A 16,885-nucleotide genomic window follows, 5' to 3' on the forward strand; every position below is an offset into this window, starting at 1 on the left:
TCTTTGACTATTATCTGATTTGATTGGATAGCATCCAAAGCAAAGCTTTCCACTGTATCTTGGCACACAATAAACCTACACCTAAACATAGCTCCATAAAATGCTACATTTTAACTTTGGGAAAACTTGTAGTTTTAACAAAAACATTGGTGTTTACCTTGGATTACTCTTTGAATAGGTATATTTTGTTATCTGCCAAGAACAACATTCATGCATTTGTTCTGATAAAGGGTCTTGGATTTGAAACAATGAACTCTATTTCTCTTTCCACGTGGCCCTGATCAGATGAGTGCTTCCAGCGTTTTCTGCTTTTGACAGTTCCCCAGCATCTGCAGTTTTGAGTTTGTTTTCCCAGCTAAATTCAAATTACTAACCGAAGACCATTAATTTTATACATTACATTACGGATCATGTTTAGTTTAAAGTTATCAAGAGAACGAAACAACTTGGTTAATTTATTTTGTGAGGCGTAGACATGGAATTAATTTAAGGTTTAATCATTCCTCAAGATGAGGATGTTGCCAGAGACCAGTCTATTATTGTACATTTGCCCACTGAACTTAGGACCTTGGGCCAGTGCACAGCAGAGTTAAGGGTTCATCATGTGTCAGAAGGAACTGCAGATGCTGGTTTAAACCGAAGATAGACACAAAAAGCTGGAGTAACTAAGTCGCCCATTCCTTCTCTCCAAAGATGCTGCCTGTCCCGCTGAGGCACTCCAGCCTTTTATGTCTATATAAGAAGGGTTCATCATGTTTGTAGGTCTGGTATCACATAGGCCGAACTTTGGAAAAATAACCCATTTCCTTCCATAAAGGACCTTGGTGAACTATGTAGGTTTTGTGTGACAGTATTGCAATCTTAAATAAATAGTTAATGAATTGCTTTAGATGTTGAATGTTCATTTTCTTTGGAGAAGGTGGAATAAACTGACAGTGGAGATTGGTCTTCGATGTTAAGTTCCTGTCCCTCTGCGGGGACCTAATTGGCAAGTTTAAAAGAATTTTCCCTCGACTCGTACTCGCAGCATGGTCGACACAAGATCCTAGGCGGTCTTTGTAACTCTCCTTCATGCTCGAGAGTAGTCCCCGCGTCCTCGGGGCCTCAGTTAGGGCGCGGTGTTTTTTTTTAGCATGTTGAAAAATGCCCACGAGTAAAAGGTCGCCATGGGAAAAAATCTTTTTTGTTTTGACTTGTAGGTTTAGTCGAAGTAGATCATAGTAGGTCGGTATATTATTCGTAAGTAATCGAGGGTAGTCAAACGTAGTCGTAGATAGTCGAAGATTGAAGGAGGTCGGCTTCACTCCACTATTCTCCATTATATATAAGCATCTAGATAAACAGGGTCTGATTAGGAACGGTCAACATGGATTTGTGCCTGGAAGGTCATGTTTGACTAATCTTCTTGAATTTTTTGAAGAGGTTACTAGGGAAATTGACGAGGGTAAAGCAGTGGATGTTGTCTATATGGACTTTAGTAAGGCCTTTGACAAGGTTCCTCATGGAAGGTTGGTTAAGAAGGTTCAACTGTTGGGTATAAATGCAGGAATAGCAAGATGGATTCAACAGTGGCTGAATGGGAGAAGCCAGAGGGTAATGGTGGATGGCTGTTTATCGGGTTGGAGGCAGGTGACTAGTGGGGTGCCTCGGGGATCTGTGTTGGGTCCTTTGTTGTTTGTCATGTACATCAATGATCTGGATGAAGGTGTGGTAAATTGGATTAGTAAGTATGCAGATGATACCAAGATAGGGGGTGTTGTGGATAATGAAGAGGATTTCCAAAGTCTACAGAGTGATTTAGGCCATTTGGAAAAATGGGCTGAAAGATGGCAGATGGAGTTTAATGCTGATAAATGTGAGGTGCTACACCTTGGCAGGACAAATCAAAATAGGACGTACATGGTAAATGGTAGGGAATTGAAGAATACAGTTGAACAGAGGGATCTGGGTATAACTGTGCATAGTTCCTTGAAGGTGGAATCTCATATAGATAGGGTGGTAAAGAAAGCTTTTGGTATGCTAGCCTTTATAAATCAAAGCATTGAGTATAGAAGCTGGGATGTAATGTTAAAATTGTACAAGGCATTGGTGAGAGACCAAATCTGGAGTATGGTGTACAATTTTGGTCGCCCAATTATAGGAAGGATTTCAACAAAATAGAGAGAGTACAGAGGAGATTTACTAGAATGTTGCCTGGGTTTCAACAACTAAGTTACAGAGATAGGTTGAATAAGTTAGATCTTTATTCTCTGGAGCGCAGAAGGTTAAGGGGGGACGTGATAGAGGTCTTTAAAATGATGAGAGGGATAGACAGAGTTGATGTGGACAAGCTTTTCCCTTTGAGAATAGGGAAGATTCAAACAAGAGGACATGACTTCAGAATTAAGGGACAGAAGTTTAGGGGTAATATGAGGGGGAACTTCTTTACTCAGAGAGTGGTAGCGGTGTGGAATGAGCTTCCTGTGGAAGTGGTGGAGGCAGGTTCATTGGTATCATTTAAAAATAAATTGGATAGACATATGGATGAGAAGGGAAGGAGGGTTATGGTATGAGTGCAGGCAGGTGGGACTAAGGGGAAAAAAAGTTGTTCGGCATGGACTTGTAGGGCCGAGATGGCCTGTTTCCGTGCTGTAATTGTTATATGGTTATATTCGGTGTCCAATTTTCCCTAAGCTAGTTGAAGCTAGTCTTCAATGTAGTCGAAGGAGATCGAAGGAGGTCTTCAACATGACACCTTTTCATACTCTCCTAAACTCTTCTACACTCGCAAAGTAGGTCCCTGCAGTGGGACCTTTGTGTTTTGCAAAAACTGCCCCTGAAGCAATAGTCTTTCTCAATCCTACTGAGCATTGTTGCCATCTGCTGGACTTTGGCAGGGATTGCAGGTTTTTTTTAATGGAACCGGGTATCCTCCTGGATTGGCATTGCAACCTTTTATTCATGGAATTTGTAATTTATAACTTTAGAAACGGCTGCATTTTAAATGTCAAGCTATTTGTATAATAGCAACTGTATCTACACTTCAGAGAGGCATACACGGAACATAGAACAGTACAGGAAAAGGCCCTTTGGCCCACAATGTCTGTGTTGAACATGCCAGGTTAAACTAATCCCTTCTGCTTATGATTAACGTCCCTCCATTCCTTACATATGCGCGTGCCTATCTAAAAGTCTCTTAAGTGCTACTGTATCTTCCTCCACCACCGCCCTGGTCGTATGTTCCAGGCACCCATCACTGTTTTGCTCACCTGCAACAAGCTCGTGCCTACCCTGACCAAATTTATAAAAAGGTAATTTTTAAATATAAATAGTAAAGATTTCCAATTCATTTACTAAATTCAGTATTTATTATGAAATGGTTATTATTTTAATAATCGATCTTAGGTAGGCATAATTCTCCCATGCCTTTCATCCGTAGTGCATGTAATACTCGTAACTATGTTCAACTCGCGTACCATGGACGCTGCTTTAAGCCTTCACTTACAACGGGCAGTAAAAGCAGCTGAAATTCTGCCTTTGCACCGTGGACTGCGCGCAAGGTGCTGTGCATGCCCACAGGAGAGACCAATCTGCACATGCGCGGTTTTAAACAATTTTTAAAAGTTGACTGACTGTCTATAGGACCGATTTGCGCATGCGCGGTTTTTACAAGCGCGTGCGTTGTTTTCCATGCAAGTGCGGATTTTTTAACGATTTTTAAAAGTCGACTGCCTGCCTAGTATCTACCCTGAGAATTACTCATGGCACGTGCCTGTTCTTGGTTCTTGGTTTATTGGCCCTCCAAAATATTCCAAATGGAATTTAAACTGGAGGTGGTGGAGGGAGGACTTAAGCCAGAAAGGGTTATTGGGAAGAAAGAGCTACTTTAAATTTAGTTGCATCTGGTTGGGTAGCTATAGTAGGGTGGAGATTATTCCATGCTTTAATTGTGCGGGGGAAGAACGAATTGCTGTACACATCTGTTTTGGTAGCTGGAATCACAAATTGGACCGAATGCCCTCGTCTGCTCCTAATTGGTTTGGGTTTGGTGTAGGTCTTGTAATCTATGTCGAGCTGACCATTTAACATTTTGTAAAAGCAGGTCAAACAGTGAGCTTCACGTCTGTCTTGGAGAGGTTTCCACCCCAGAGAATTCAGAAGTTTGGTAACACTCGCTTCTCTCTCATAGGTGTTGGTAACAAATCGAGCTGCCTGTCTTTGGTCACGTTCGATGGAAGAAATGTTTTTATTTGTGTATGGGTCCCATGCTGCAACTGCATAGTCCAAATGAGGTCTAACGAGGGTGAAGTATAGCTTTCTTGACAGGTTGAACAATGATGAAAGTTGCGCCTCAGAAAGTTTAGGACACCTGTTGCTTTCACCGTTGCACGATGAGTCTGACCATTCCAACACAGATCATTCTGCAATTTAATGCCAAGATACCTGGTTTGGATTCTTCAAGGGTGGTACCAAGTATATTGTAAGATGTTTCGCCTGGATTCCTCTTTCCTCTTAACGCATGGTTAAAACTATACCCTTTAGTCTTTTTACATGGGTGGAAGGAGGGAGGGGAAATCTACTGAATCTATGCCTCATAATTACATCAGGTCTCCTCTTCTGAGAAAATAATTCTGGTTTGTCCTACTGCTCCCAATGTGCTCTCCCTAGCTCCTGCCTAATATTGCTGCAATCTGCTTTACCCCAATCTACTACCTTCTCGTAAGGTCCAGATTTATCCTTATTCATAACTATCTTAAAACGTATGGAAGAACGGTCTACCCAAAACGTCACCCATTTTTTGTCTGAAGAAAAGTCTTGACCCGAAACGTCACCCATTCCTTCTCTCCAGAGATGCTGTCTGTCCCGCTGAGTTACTCCAGCATTTTGTGTCTATCTTTGATTAAAACCTATGGAGTTATGATAATTGTTACTGAAATGTCTGTCACCTGGCCAGGCTAGTTTCCCCAGAGCAAAGCATAGGCACTAAGTTTGTGTTGCCCACAATTAGGCATGTGTACTAAAAATAGAAACAGTTTTCCTGCAGACATCTGTATCCATTAATTAATGGAAATTCAATTGAAGCAATTCATTAAGATTCATATGCATAGTCATACAAAAATGAAAGAAGGTCATCAACCTGAAATATCAACACACTCTGTTAACACTCTGTGCGGACCAACTGGCTGGAGATTTTACGGACATTTTCAACCTCTCACTTCTGAGGTCTGAGGTTCCCACTTGCTTTACAAGGGCATCAATTATAGCGGTGCCCAAGAAGAGGAAGGTGATGTGCCTCAATAACTATCGACCAGTGGCACTAACGCCGGTGGTGATGAAGTGCTTTGAGAGGTTGATCATGGCGCAGATCAACTCCTACCTCAACAAAAACCTGGACCCACTGCAGTTTGCTTACCGCCACAACAGATCAATGGTAGATGCGATCTCACTGGCTCTCCACTCCGCTCTGGACCACTTGGACAACAAAAACTCATATGTCAGCCTGTTATTCATCGATTACAGCTCGGCATTTAACACAATCATCCCCTCCAAGCTGGTTACCAAACTTGCAGAACTGGGTCTCTGCGCATCCCTCTGCAATTGGATCCTCGACTTCCTCATTCACAGACCACAGTCTGTTCGTATTGGTGGAAATGTGTCAGCCTTGATAACAATCAGCACGGGAGCACCTCAAGGCTGCGTGCTCAGCCCCCTGCTGTACTCTATACTCATGACTGCGTAGCCAGTCACAGTGCGAACTCCATCATCAAGTTCGCTGACGACACCACTGTTGTGGGACGGATCACTGATGGGGATGTCAGAGTATAGAAGAGAGATCGAGCAAATGTCCATATGGTGCCAGCGCAATAACCTGGCCCTCAACACCAGCAAAACCAAGGAACTGATTGTGGACTTTGGAAGAGGTAAGATGGGGACCCACAATCCCGTTTATATCAACGGGTCGATGGTGGAAAGGGTCAAGAGCTTAAAATTCCTGGGCGTGCACATCTCTGAAGATCTCTCCTGGTCCGAGAACACTGATGCAATTATAAAGAAAGCACATCAGCGCCTCTACTTCCTGAGATTACGGAGAGCCGGTATGTCAAGGAGGATTCTCTCTAACTTCTACAGGTGCACAGTCGAGAGCATGCTGACTGGTTGCACAGTGGCTTGGTTCGGCAACTTGAGCGCCCAGGAGCGGAATATATATAGCAGTCTTCAGGCTCCTGTACCTTCTACCTGAAGGTAGCGGGGAGATGAGTGGGTGGCCAGGATGGTGTGGGTCTTTGATGATGCTGCCAGTCGTAACAGTTCCTTAAATGTCGCTGGTAGACAAGTTATCACTGCACATTTGCAAGAAATAGAAAATGCTACAATATAGTTGGCTTTGTGGAGAGAGTGATTCAAGATTCAAGAGAGTGTATTGTCATGTGTCCCACTATATGGTATATGGACACACTGATCTGTTCTGTATTCATGCCTACTCTATTCTGTTGTGCTAAAGCAAAGCAAGAATTTCATTGTCCTATCTGGGACACATGACAATACACTCTTTTGAATCTTGAATCACTCTCTCCACAAAGCCAACTATATTGTAGCATTTTCTATTTCTTGCAAATGTGCAGTGATAACTTGTCTACCAGCGACATTTAAGGAACTGTTATTTTGCAGCACACCACACTATCAAGCTGGTGCTAGCAATTGTACGTATCTGCAATATGCTAACACTTTGTAAAACTAAGTGGTGATAATTTATGACTTAAGGAGATTTTGTTTGCCTCATTACTCATTTACCAAAAGTACTTGACTGATAATTGAGCATCATCCAATGCCCTGCGGTGGTGACAAGCATTATAAATGTAAATCTTTATTTACATTGAACATAGGACAGGACAGCAGAGGATGTTGGTGCCAAGCACCATGCCAAGTTAAACTAATTACCTGCCTCCAATGTGAACTATATCCCTTCATTCTATGTATGATTTAAATACCACTATCGTATCTGCCTCCACCAACGGGAGGAATTCGTCACATCTCCTTTAAACGTTACCCCTCTCAACTTTAATAGCCTGTCATCCTTGACATTTCCACTTTGGGAAAAGGGTTCTGACTGGTGGTAGTCTCATCATTCAGCATTCGCTAACCTCCTTGTGCCACAGACATGATTGCCGCTGCTCTCCCCTGAGCAATCTTCCCCTCGCCCTTTCCACCAATATTTCAAAGGGCTATACTTGTTTTGGAGGGCAATGGCCTCTAGATTCTTGCAATCTCTGCTTACTCCTTTTCTTGGTGGTCACCCATTCACTTTCTACCTGCACCTTGGGTGTGACCACATGGCTATAGCTCTTATCTAAGTGACTCGTACTTCTGGATGATCGCAAGTTCATCCCGCCACAGCTATAATTCACTCTCTCTTATAGAAACATATAAAATTATAAAAGGACTGGACAAGCTAGATACAAGAAAAATGTTCCCAATGTTAGGTGATGCCAGAACCAGGGGCCACATTCTTAGAATAAAGGGGAGGTCATTTAAGACTGAGGTGAGAAAAAACTTTTTCACCCAGAGAGTTGTGAATTTATGGAATTCCCTGCCACAGAGGGCAGTGGAGGCCAAGTCACTGGATGGATTTAAGAGAGAGTTAGATAGAGCTCTAGGGGCTAGTGGAGTCGAGGGATATGGGGAGAAGGCAGGCAAGGGTATTGATAGGGGACGATCAGCCATGATCACAATGAATGGCGGTGCTGGCTGGAAGGCCGAATGGCCTCCTCCTGCCCCTATTTTCTATGTTTCTCATCAGAGAGGATGCACCTCCTATTGATGTGGTGCTGAGGGGCATTAGAAGTCTCCCTGACTTCCTTTGTCCTGTAGGAGGAGCATGCCAATGCTTTAACTGCCATATTCATTACACTACCACTAGGGGAACGTGAAAAGGAAAAGACTTTGCCTTTATTTTATCCTCTACCTCTGCTCAGCCGAAGCTTCCTGAACCTAAGCCTCAACACTTACCCTTAAATACTGCACTTAGTCTCAATCCACAGCCTCGTAAGTTCATAAGTTGTAGGAAGTTAATTAGGCCACGCAGCCCATCAAGTCTACTCCGCCATTCAATCATGGCTGATCTATCTTACACTCTCAACCCATTTCCTTCTGCCTTCTCCCTGTAGCCCCTGACACCTGTACTAATCAAGACTATCAATCTCTGCCTTTAAAACATTGCCACAGAAGAACAATGGATATGAATTCCACGGATTCACTACCCTCTGACTTAAGAAAGCTCTCCTCATCTCTTTTAGAAAGGTACATCCTTTTATTCAGAGAATCTGGTCTGAGACTCTCCCACTAGTGGAAACATCCTATCCACATCCACTCTACCCAGCCTCTCCCTTATTTATTGGATTTATGATAGAAAAGTGAATTCATGGTCTTTAGTTACTTCCAGGTGTAGATTTCAAGTAGCCCCAAAATAATTGCTTCATGAACACCCAGGAATACATTAAAACCCATGATTGTGATGTTTTGCAAGGGGATGTCAAAACTACTTTGATCTTTACTAACAATGGCCTTTCTATAAATCTATTTGCTCAGATGCATCATGACTGCAGTTGTACAGGGTCTTGGTGAGACCACACCTGGAGTATTGCGTACAGTTATGGTCTCCAAATCTGAGGAAGGACATTATTGCCATAGAGGGAGTGCAGGGAAGGTTCACCAGACTGATTCCTGGGATGTCAGGACTTTCATATGAAGAAAGACTGGATAGACTCGGCATATACTCGCTAGAATTTAGGAGATTGAGGGGGGATCTTATAGAAACTTACAAAATTCTTAAGGGGTTGGACAGGCTAGATGCAGGAAGATTGTTCCCGATGTTGGGGAAGTCCAGGACAAGGGGTCACAGCTCAAGGATAAGGGGGACATCCTTTAAGACCGAGATGAGAAAAACATTTTTCACACAGCGAGTGGTGAATCTCTGGAAACTCTCTGCCACAGAGGGTAGTTGAGGCCAGTTCATTGGCTATATTTAAGAGGGAGTTAGATGTGGCCCTTGTGGCTAAAGGGATCAGGGGGTATGGAGAGAAGGCAGGTACAGGATACTGAGTTGGATGATCAGCCATGATCATATTGAATGGTGGTGCAGGCTCGAAGGGCTGAATGGCCTACTCCTGCACCTATTTTCTATGTATCTATGATATAACATGATGGTTTGGTTGAGGCAGTTCTGAGTAGGTGTTAAAGTGTTAACCTAAACATAACTTGGCAATTGAGAAGACTCTTTATTAATTTAATCCTGTTTTGGAGAGATAGGGTCAGGAGGAGTCGAGTGATTAATTATTTAGTGCACTAAATTGTATTTGGTGAAAAATCTAATTCATTTACTACATGCAGGAAGTAATTCATTGAATACACTTGGAATTTATTAATTCCGGGTAGTGAATTAAATATTTATTAGGTTTGAGGCAATTTTTCAAGCAGTTAATTATTTATGTTCTCCAATCTACTATATTTTTGTCAGTGAAATTATTATTTACTTGAGCCTTATCTGCAAAACAAATTTCATATGGGTGCTGCATTGGTGAACAAGTTTGCGAAATCAAAGCAAAGATTTCTGGAAACATTTGGCAAATTAGTCAGCCCTGGTGTCATCAGCTGTCCCTAAAACCTTAATGTCCCAAATATGCAGCTCTTGTTCCATTGCTTTCACCAGTTATAAAATGAAAATTAATGTTTGTTCTGGATCCTCAGTAGAGTTGGAAGATTAACAGTTTAATGTATAATTGAAAGAATGATGTGAGGCAGGAATGTCAATTTATGTAGCACTGGAGACCAGTTCTAAGGAGAGAAAACTGTTCCATCTTGACAGGCTCATGTTAAATCAGGTTAGAGCAAGTATACTTGTGTCTGGGATGGACAGCAAATAGTATTTCAAAAAAGCAGAGGTTCTGGAACTGAAAACTGGGAAAATTCAGCAAAGGGCATATTAAAAAAAATAAGCATCGTGATTCCAGACGAGAGTTGATATGTGTTTAAAAAATAAATAGTTCACTGACACTTGGATGGGAATTAAAATCCACGTGAATGTGCAAGGTGTTCACAAAATTGATGGATTAACAACCAAAAAAAACTGACCAAAAAAAAAGTATATTTCATGGTGAAAACATTTATTTTGCCAGCTCTACAATCCTTTCAGATAAACGCAATGCTAATTGTAGCATCTTGGTCAATCCCATGTTCAATCACTTTGTTATCAGTGATGGGGCCTTACTTTGCCAAGGCCCTAACTGCTGGAATTGCCTCCCTAGATTATTCTACTGCATAATCCCTCTCTACATTTTAATCATATTTTCGATGATCTGCCTTAATATCGCCTAAAATTCCATCAGGCGAGAATGAAATACTCGGAGAAAGAGGTGCAGTGCACAGGCCTTGAACCTGGTGAGACGTAGGAGGATCCTGGCCAGGACTCACCCCACAGAGCCCAGTCCCTCCACGCACTAGAATCTCCCAACCCCTGCAGAGTAGTTATTAAGATGGCTGATCCGTGGGCGGTTGCTGCTGGGACGCAAGTCGGGGTCTGATCAAATCTGGCTAGGTCGCCTGGGCAAGGGTGTCTGATGTTGTGAGACCCGAAACACCCAATGACTCCAGATCACATCACTGAGGAGGCGTCCCAGCGCATCTAGAAGATGTATATTTTTCACACTAAGTGTCCTAATTTCAATATTTACTTGATATCATGTGATGTATTTTTGGATATTTGTCTCTGCTAATGACACTATAGAAAATTGTGATCTAATGGCCATGGAGAGTGCTTGAAGAATGTGCTTGAATGAATGACCAATGTTGACAACCATTTTTATTCCCTTGAAAGGGAGAAAGGGCGTCGCGGTGTGCCCGCGCCTGATTTTGCAAAGGTGTGAAGTGAAGTGGACACAACGACAGGAGCGGGATTTGAACCGGCTACCTTCCGGTCACCAGCCGAACTCTTAGCCCATTGTGCTATCTGTCTATGATCTGGAATGACCAATGTTGACAACCACTTCTCAGCAAAATCAAGTTTTCTGGAATAATTGAAGTGGAGAAACATGAGCTGGAAGTATGGGGTGGTTCCCTGTGTTTTAAAAATTAGGAAACATCAATGGATGCTTGAGACACAGTACGATTATTCCATCTCCTAGAAGTTGAGGTCAAATGAGCCACGGGCCACCCTGACATTGTTGTGGATCTAATAGGAATAAGCAAAATCTGCCTCAATTTGTCTGAACCATCAGAGCCAATCTGCATCCTTGCTCAATATGTGAGTGTTTGGAAATACAGCTGCGGGGTGCTGTTCAGAAAGCTATCGTGCATGTAAGTTAATTTAGAGAAATGTTATCACATCAGATGCAAGATCAGATCAGCTTATTCTGTATTCATCCTGTTACACAATGTAGCTGTAGGAATAGATCTACTTGAAGAGACCAAGTAGGACTAACCTTTACCAACTGAGTAACAATCAGTGATCATGTTGAAACATAATATTTAGGGAGGGACGGACTGGAAAGTATGTTGAGGGATTTTCTATCAGCTGGAGAGCCAAGAAATGGCATGCGTGGTTTTGGGAGGTGGTTTGATATCTGTAGGGCTGTTGCCACTTAGTCTTTGAGTCTATATATTTAAGAATGAAATTACTTGATTGTTTGGGACTTTAATTGAATTAAGCTATGAGGGATGGATTGGAGAGAGGTAGCAACACAGGAGATGGATTAGGAAGGGCATCTTAAGGATGTGATATAAAGTCATGCAACAGAGAGTGATCCAGTGTGGAAACAGGCCCTTCGGCCCTACTTGGCCATACCAGCCAACATGTCCCAGCTACACTAGTCCCACCTGCCAGTGTTTGGTCCACATACCTCCAAACCTGTCCTATCCATATACCAGTCTAACTGTTCCTTAAATTTCTTAAATCATGTGTCTTGCTACTGAATGATACAATAAACTCATGAGGTCACGGGGATTGCTTCTGTTTCTAATCACAACGAAAAGCTTAGACCGAAGTCGGAATGAATAGCCCAAGGAATTGACCATTAGTATATTTCAAAAGAGAATTGGGTACTTCCATGCAAGAATCATACCTGGTCCATGGGGAAGAGCAGGTCCATGGGGAAGAGTAAGAAAATAAAACTGATTGGATAGCACTGTCAAAGTAGCGGCATAGGTATGGGGAACAAAAAATATAAATGCTGTAGATTCTCCAGGAGTTAGGAAAAGTGTATCGCCTCTGATGGTCAGTCCAATTAGTATAACCAGGCATAGTCAAAGCTTGTGGTCGAGACACTGATACTGTCTGTCAGATTAGAAAGGAAAAGGACTCGGAGACCAGGAGCAGTACAGACACCACTGACCCTAGAGGCCTTGACTGGCTCCATCCGTTCCTTTGAATCGAATAAAACTCCCGGAAGCAATGGCTTACCGGCCGAGTTGTATTTGGCTCTGTGGGATTGGGTGGGCCCAGACCAGCTGGAAGTGTACAATGACATGCTTCTAGCTGGCAGCATGCCAGACTCTATGAGGAAGGGCAGCATCACCCTAATCTACAAGCAGAAGGGGGAGATGAATGATATAAAGAATTGGAGACCCATCACATTGTTGAATGTTGATTATAAGATCCTGTCTCAGGCCATCGCCAACCCGGTCAAGTCTGCTCTGAGACGGGTGATCCACCCGGACCAAACCTGTGTTGAACCTGGCAGGAAAATCTCAGGCAGCCTGGCGCTGCTGAGAGATACCATTGCCTACGTGCAGGACAGATGAGTGGATGCCTGCCTAGTCAGCTTGGACCAGGAGCAGGCCGTCGACAGGATATCGCACATGTACATGTTTTCCAAAATGGTCTTTGGGGAGGGAAACAGGAATTGAATCCAACTGCTCCACACCGATATCTGTAGTGCAGTCCAAATCAATGGGTGGGAATCAAACAGGTTCCCCGTCAGGTCTAGAGTCAGGCAGGGTTGCCCTCTCTCTCCTGTCTTATTTGTCTGTTGCATAGAACCTTTTGCCGAGTCCATCAGGAAGGACGTGAGCATAAGAGGAGTGACATTGCCAGGCAATGTGGGCACTGGGGTCAAAACCTCCCTGTACATGGACGATGTCGCCGTCTTCTGCTCGGATCCAGGGTCGGTCCGCAGATTGATCAGCATCTGCGACCAGTTTGAGTTCGGGTTGGCTGAGTCTTATGACAGAAATTGGCTGGAGCGGACAGCCAAGGTGAGGAAGAAACAGGAGCTGTGGAAGCAGCTCTCTATAATGGGAAACAATTTGGTCATCGGGTGTGTGGTGCTCTCGGGGCTGCGGTACTTGGCGCAAGTGTGGCCTGTCCCTCCTACACTACAGGGATCATCCCGGGCCGGTTGAGGATGGACCGGGTGCGACGGGCCACAATGCACAAGTCGGCAGACAACGGGGTTAAAAGCGTGCCCAACGTCGCCCTCACCCTGATGGCAGGGCTGTCTTAATGCACGGGCACGCCGGACAGTTGCCCGGGGCCCCACGAACTTAGGGGCCCCATGCTAATCTATGTATTGTAGAATGTTATTGTAGAACATGAAAACGGAGAAGAGCATCACAAGTGCATGACGGCATATTTGATTCGGCATAAAGAAACTGGAAGTGTAGGGGCCCCAGTGCACTGCTTTGCCCGGGGGCCTGTATTGCTGTTAAGATGGCCCTGCCTGATGGTCACCTTCAATTGTGGCTGCATCAGGTGGAGCATAGAGCCAAGGCACGTGGGCACTAAGTGTCATTACCTGCTGAGGTTCTACCTGTCCCCGGTGTTGCAAAGGATGGGCCTGGCACAGATGCCACACAATGTGCCAGTCAGCTGGACATTTCAGCACCATCTTTCATTTGTGGAAAGGTTCTTCTGGACCAACACCTTTGACCACAAGTCCATTGGGCAGTAGTCAGCATGGAACGTCATGTGGGCACTGCAGGGAATGACTCCATGGATCCTGTGGTGTGGTTCCCAGAGCAGAATGCCCAGCTTGTCTGGCGAAATGCATCATCGCCCGAACTCACCAACAAGCACGAAGACCTGGCTTGGTTGGTGGTGAGGGGGGCCCCCCAGTCAGATCCTTCCTGCACCGTCGGAACCTCATTCCCAGCGCACGCTGACCTCGGGGTGGCTGCTATGGAGAGGAGACGGTTGCCCACCTCTTTGCAGAGTGTGGATTCACAAAGAGTCTGGAGAGGTTTGCAAGGGTCCCTATTCCAAACAGCTCCATCACAGAGGGCTCTGTGATTTACGGACTGTTCCAGTGATGCATTCAGAGACTGACATCGAGTGCTGCTGGAAGGTCATCAACTCAGTGAAAGACGCGCTTTGGTCTGCCCAGCGGAGCGATATGTCCATCGGGGAATGTTGCCGGCTGGCCCGCTGCAGGATGCAGGAATACGTGGTGAGAGACGCACTGAAGCTCGCTGCAGCCAACGCCAAGACTCTGTGGGAGAGGACCACAGTCTAGGTTCCTTCCGCTGTTGGACATGGGGGGCAGGGTGTGGTGGAGATGCCCCTCAAAATAAAGGGAGGAATTCCATGCCAGTGGGCCACATGAGTGGCAAGAGTGGGGATAAAATTGTGTAATTTGTGTAAAACAGTATTGAATGTATGTATAGCCTCCGAGAATGTCAGATGGAGTTTTGTAAGGATCATGTATTGTACATATTTATTTCTCGAATAAAGTCTATTTTGAAATTTAAAAGAAAAACTGGCTGTCAGAACTACCATCTGCTGACAAGAAGGTTTGATTCAGTTGAGCAGCTGAAAGCAGGAGCAGGAGAGGACCACTTTAAAAAAGCAACATACAGTCTATGTTCGTTTTTCTTTCCTTTCTAAATCTTCCTTTGTCTAGTGCAGTAGAGCTGGATGTTCAGGCAGAGGATGCGGACAGTCGGGGAAATCTGCCGTGTCCCTGAGCACTACACCTGTGGGAGGGAGGCGAGTCCAGCAACAGCTTGCAGACCGGGGAGAACTGGAGCAGCAGCTGGACGACTTCAGGATCATCCGGGAGACTGAGGAGGTCATAGATGGGAGTTTCAGGAAATTGGTCACGCCTAGTGTACGGGTAGAAAGTAGATGTTTGACCGCCAGGAAACCTAGTTGGCAGAGGATGCAGGAATCCCCTGTGGACATTCCCCTCGCCAACTGGTCTGCCCCTTGAGATACTGTTGGGGGAGGGATCATTGTCAGGAGAGAGCAGCAGTATCGTGGGAAACTAGAAAAAAAATTGCAGGAGCCCAGGCTGAAATATACAATCATTGTTCGACATGGGTCCCTGGAGGGTGGCTAATGTTGTGCCTCCACTAGTGACTAGCGGAGTTCCGCAGCGGTCAGTCTGCTGGGGCCGCTACTCTTCACCGATCCATGTTCTCTAGAGTTGCTGCCTGACCTGCTGAGTAACTCCAGCACTTTTTTTTGTAAACCAGCATCTGCAGTTCTTTGTGTCTCCATGCAAATGTCAAAATTCATTCAATCCTCCAAATAGATCAAAGTCTGTAGTTCAACGCGGGGTGGAGTGAACTGGAGTGAGACGGCTCAATGGTGAAACAATGTATTGGCACTTTTCATTCAGACCATTGGGCTCTTCGACACCCCGACATCACAGATGCTGCAGTTTATTCAATTTTATTGTCTATGGGATGGAATAAAATAAGCACAAGTGCAGAATATACCAAAAAATAACATACCGGGTTACAAGGCGAATGTGAGTTCCAGACTCGGCCACAGCTCTGACTGAGCTGTTCCAGCATAATTATAACAGTGGCAAGTCTCCAAGAATCTAGAAAAGTGCCCGGGTAATTCCTGTCTACAAAAAAAAATACAGAAAACATCCAGTGCAGCTGAATGCGACCGCATCAACCTATTATCGTTTATAACAAAAAAAAGGAATTTGTCAACAACAGTATTATCAAGCTGTATTTAATCAACACTAGCCTTCTCCATTTGGTGTATAGCGGGACCACTCATCTACAGGCTTTATTAAAGCACTTGTTCAAACTTGACATCAAGATATTATTTGAACGACTGTATCAACAAACAACCCTGGAAAAACTCAAATCAATGAGAACTGAGAAGAAAACTTTCTATCGCCTGTAATTATTCTCATCACAAACTAGGATGTCTGTGGTTAGTGGAAATCAATTATTATCTTGCTGCAGGGCAGTATGGCAGGATAACCTGTGGGTCCAGCCACCTTCAGCTAATCCACTAATGACCTTTCCTACATCATGAAGTCAGAAGTGAGGATGTTGGTGTGATCATCAACAATCTTCAATTCAATGTATAATGTGTCAAATAATAACACAGCCCATGCCTGCATGAGTCTACTGTTGAACTTTATCCTGGCACAGGGTGCAATGGCAACCAGGATTTGCAGGTGATGTGTGGGAAGGAACTGTAGATGCTCGTTTACACCAAAGATAGACACAAAATGCTGGAGTAACTCAGTGGAACAGGCAGCATCTCTGGATAGAAGGAAGGAGTGACGTTCCGGGTTGAGACCCTTCTTCAGACTGAGAGTCAGGGTGAGGGAAACACAGAGATAAGGTTATAATCAGTTTCAAGAAATGTCAGTCCAATCAGATCCCCTTCACAGTCAAAGCCATTACTTTTGCTATAAGTATCTGATATCAAAGTCTTTGGGGCCATAAAGACCAGAAATTTTACTGGAGCAACGAGATGCTGTTTATTTTTTATTTTTTTGTGTGCACTATCATTAGAAAAGAGCTTCCACAAGGTGTGTTGGGAGTGAGGACGGCTGCTCTCCACTTCCCTGGATGACGCAGCTCAACTTAACGATCTCCATTCCATCCAAAAGAAAGCAACCTATTTGATTTCTGTGCTAGCACCGTTCTAACATCACTCTCACTA

Source organism: Leucoraja erinacea, chromosome 10, assembly GCF_028641065.1.
Source record: "Leucoraja erinacea ecotype New England chromosome 10, Leri_hhj_1, whole genome shotgun sequence".
Classification (NCBI taxonomy): Eukaryota; Metazoa; Chordata; class Chondrichthyes; order Rajiformes; family Rajidae; genus Leucoraja; species Leucoraja erinaceus.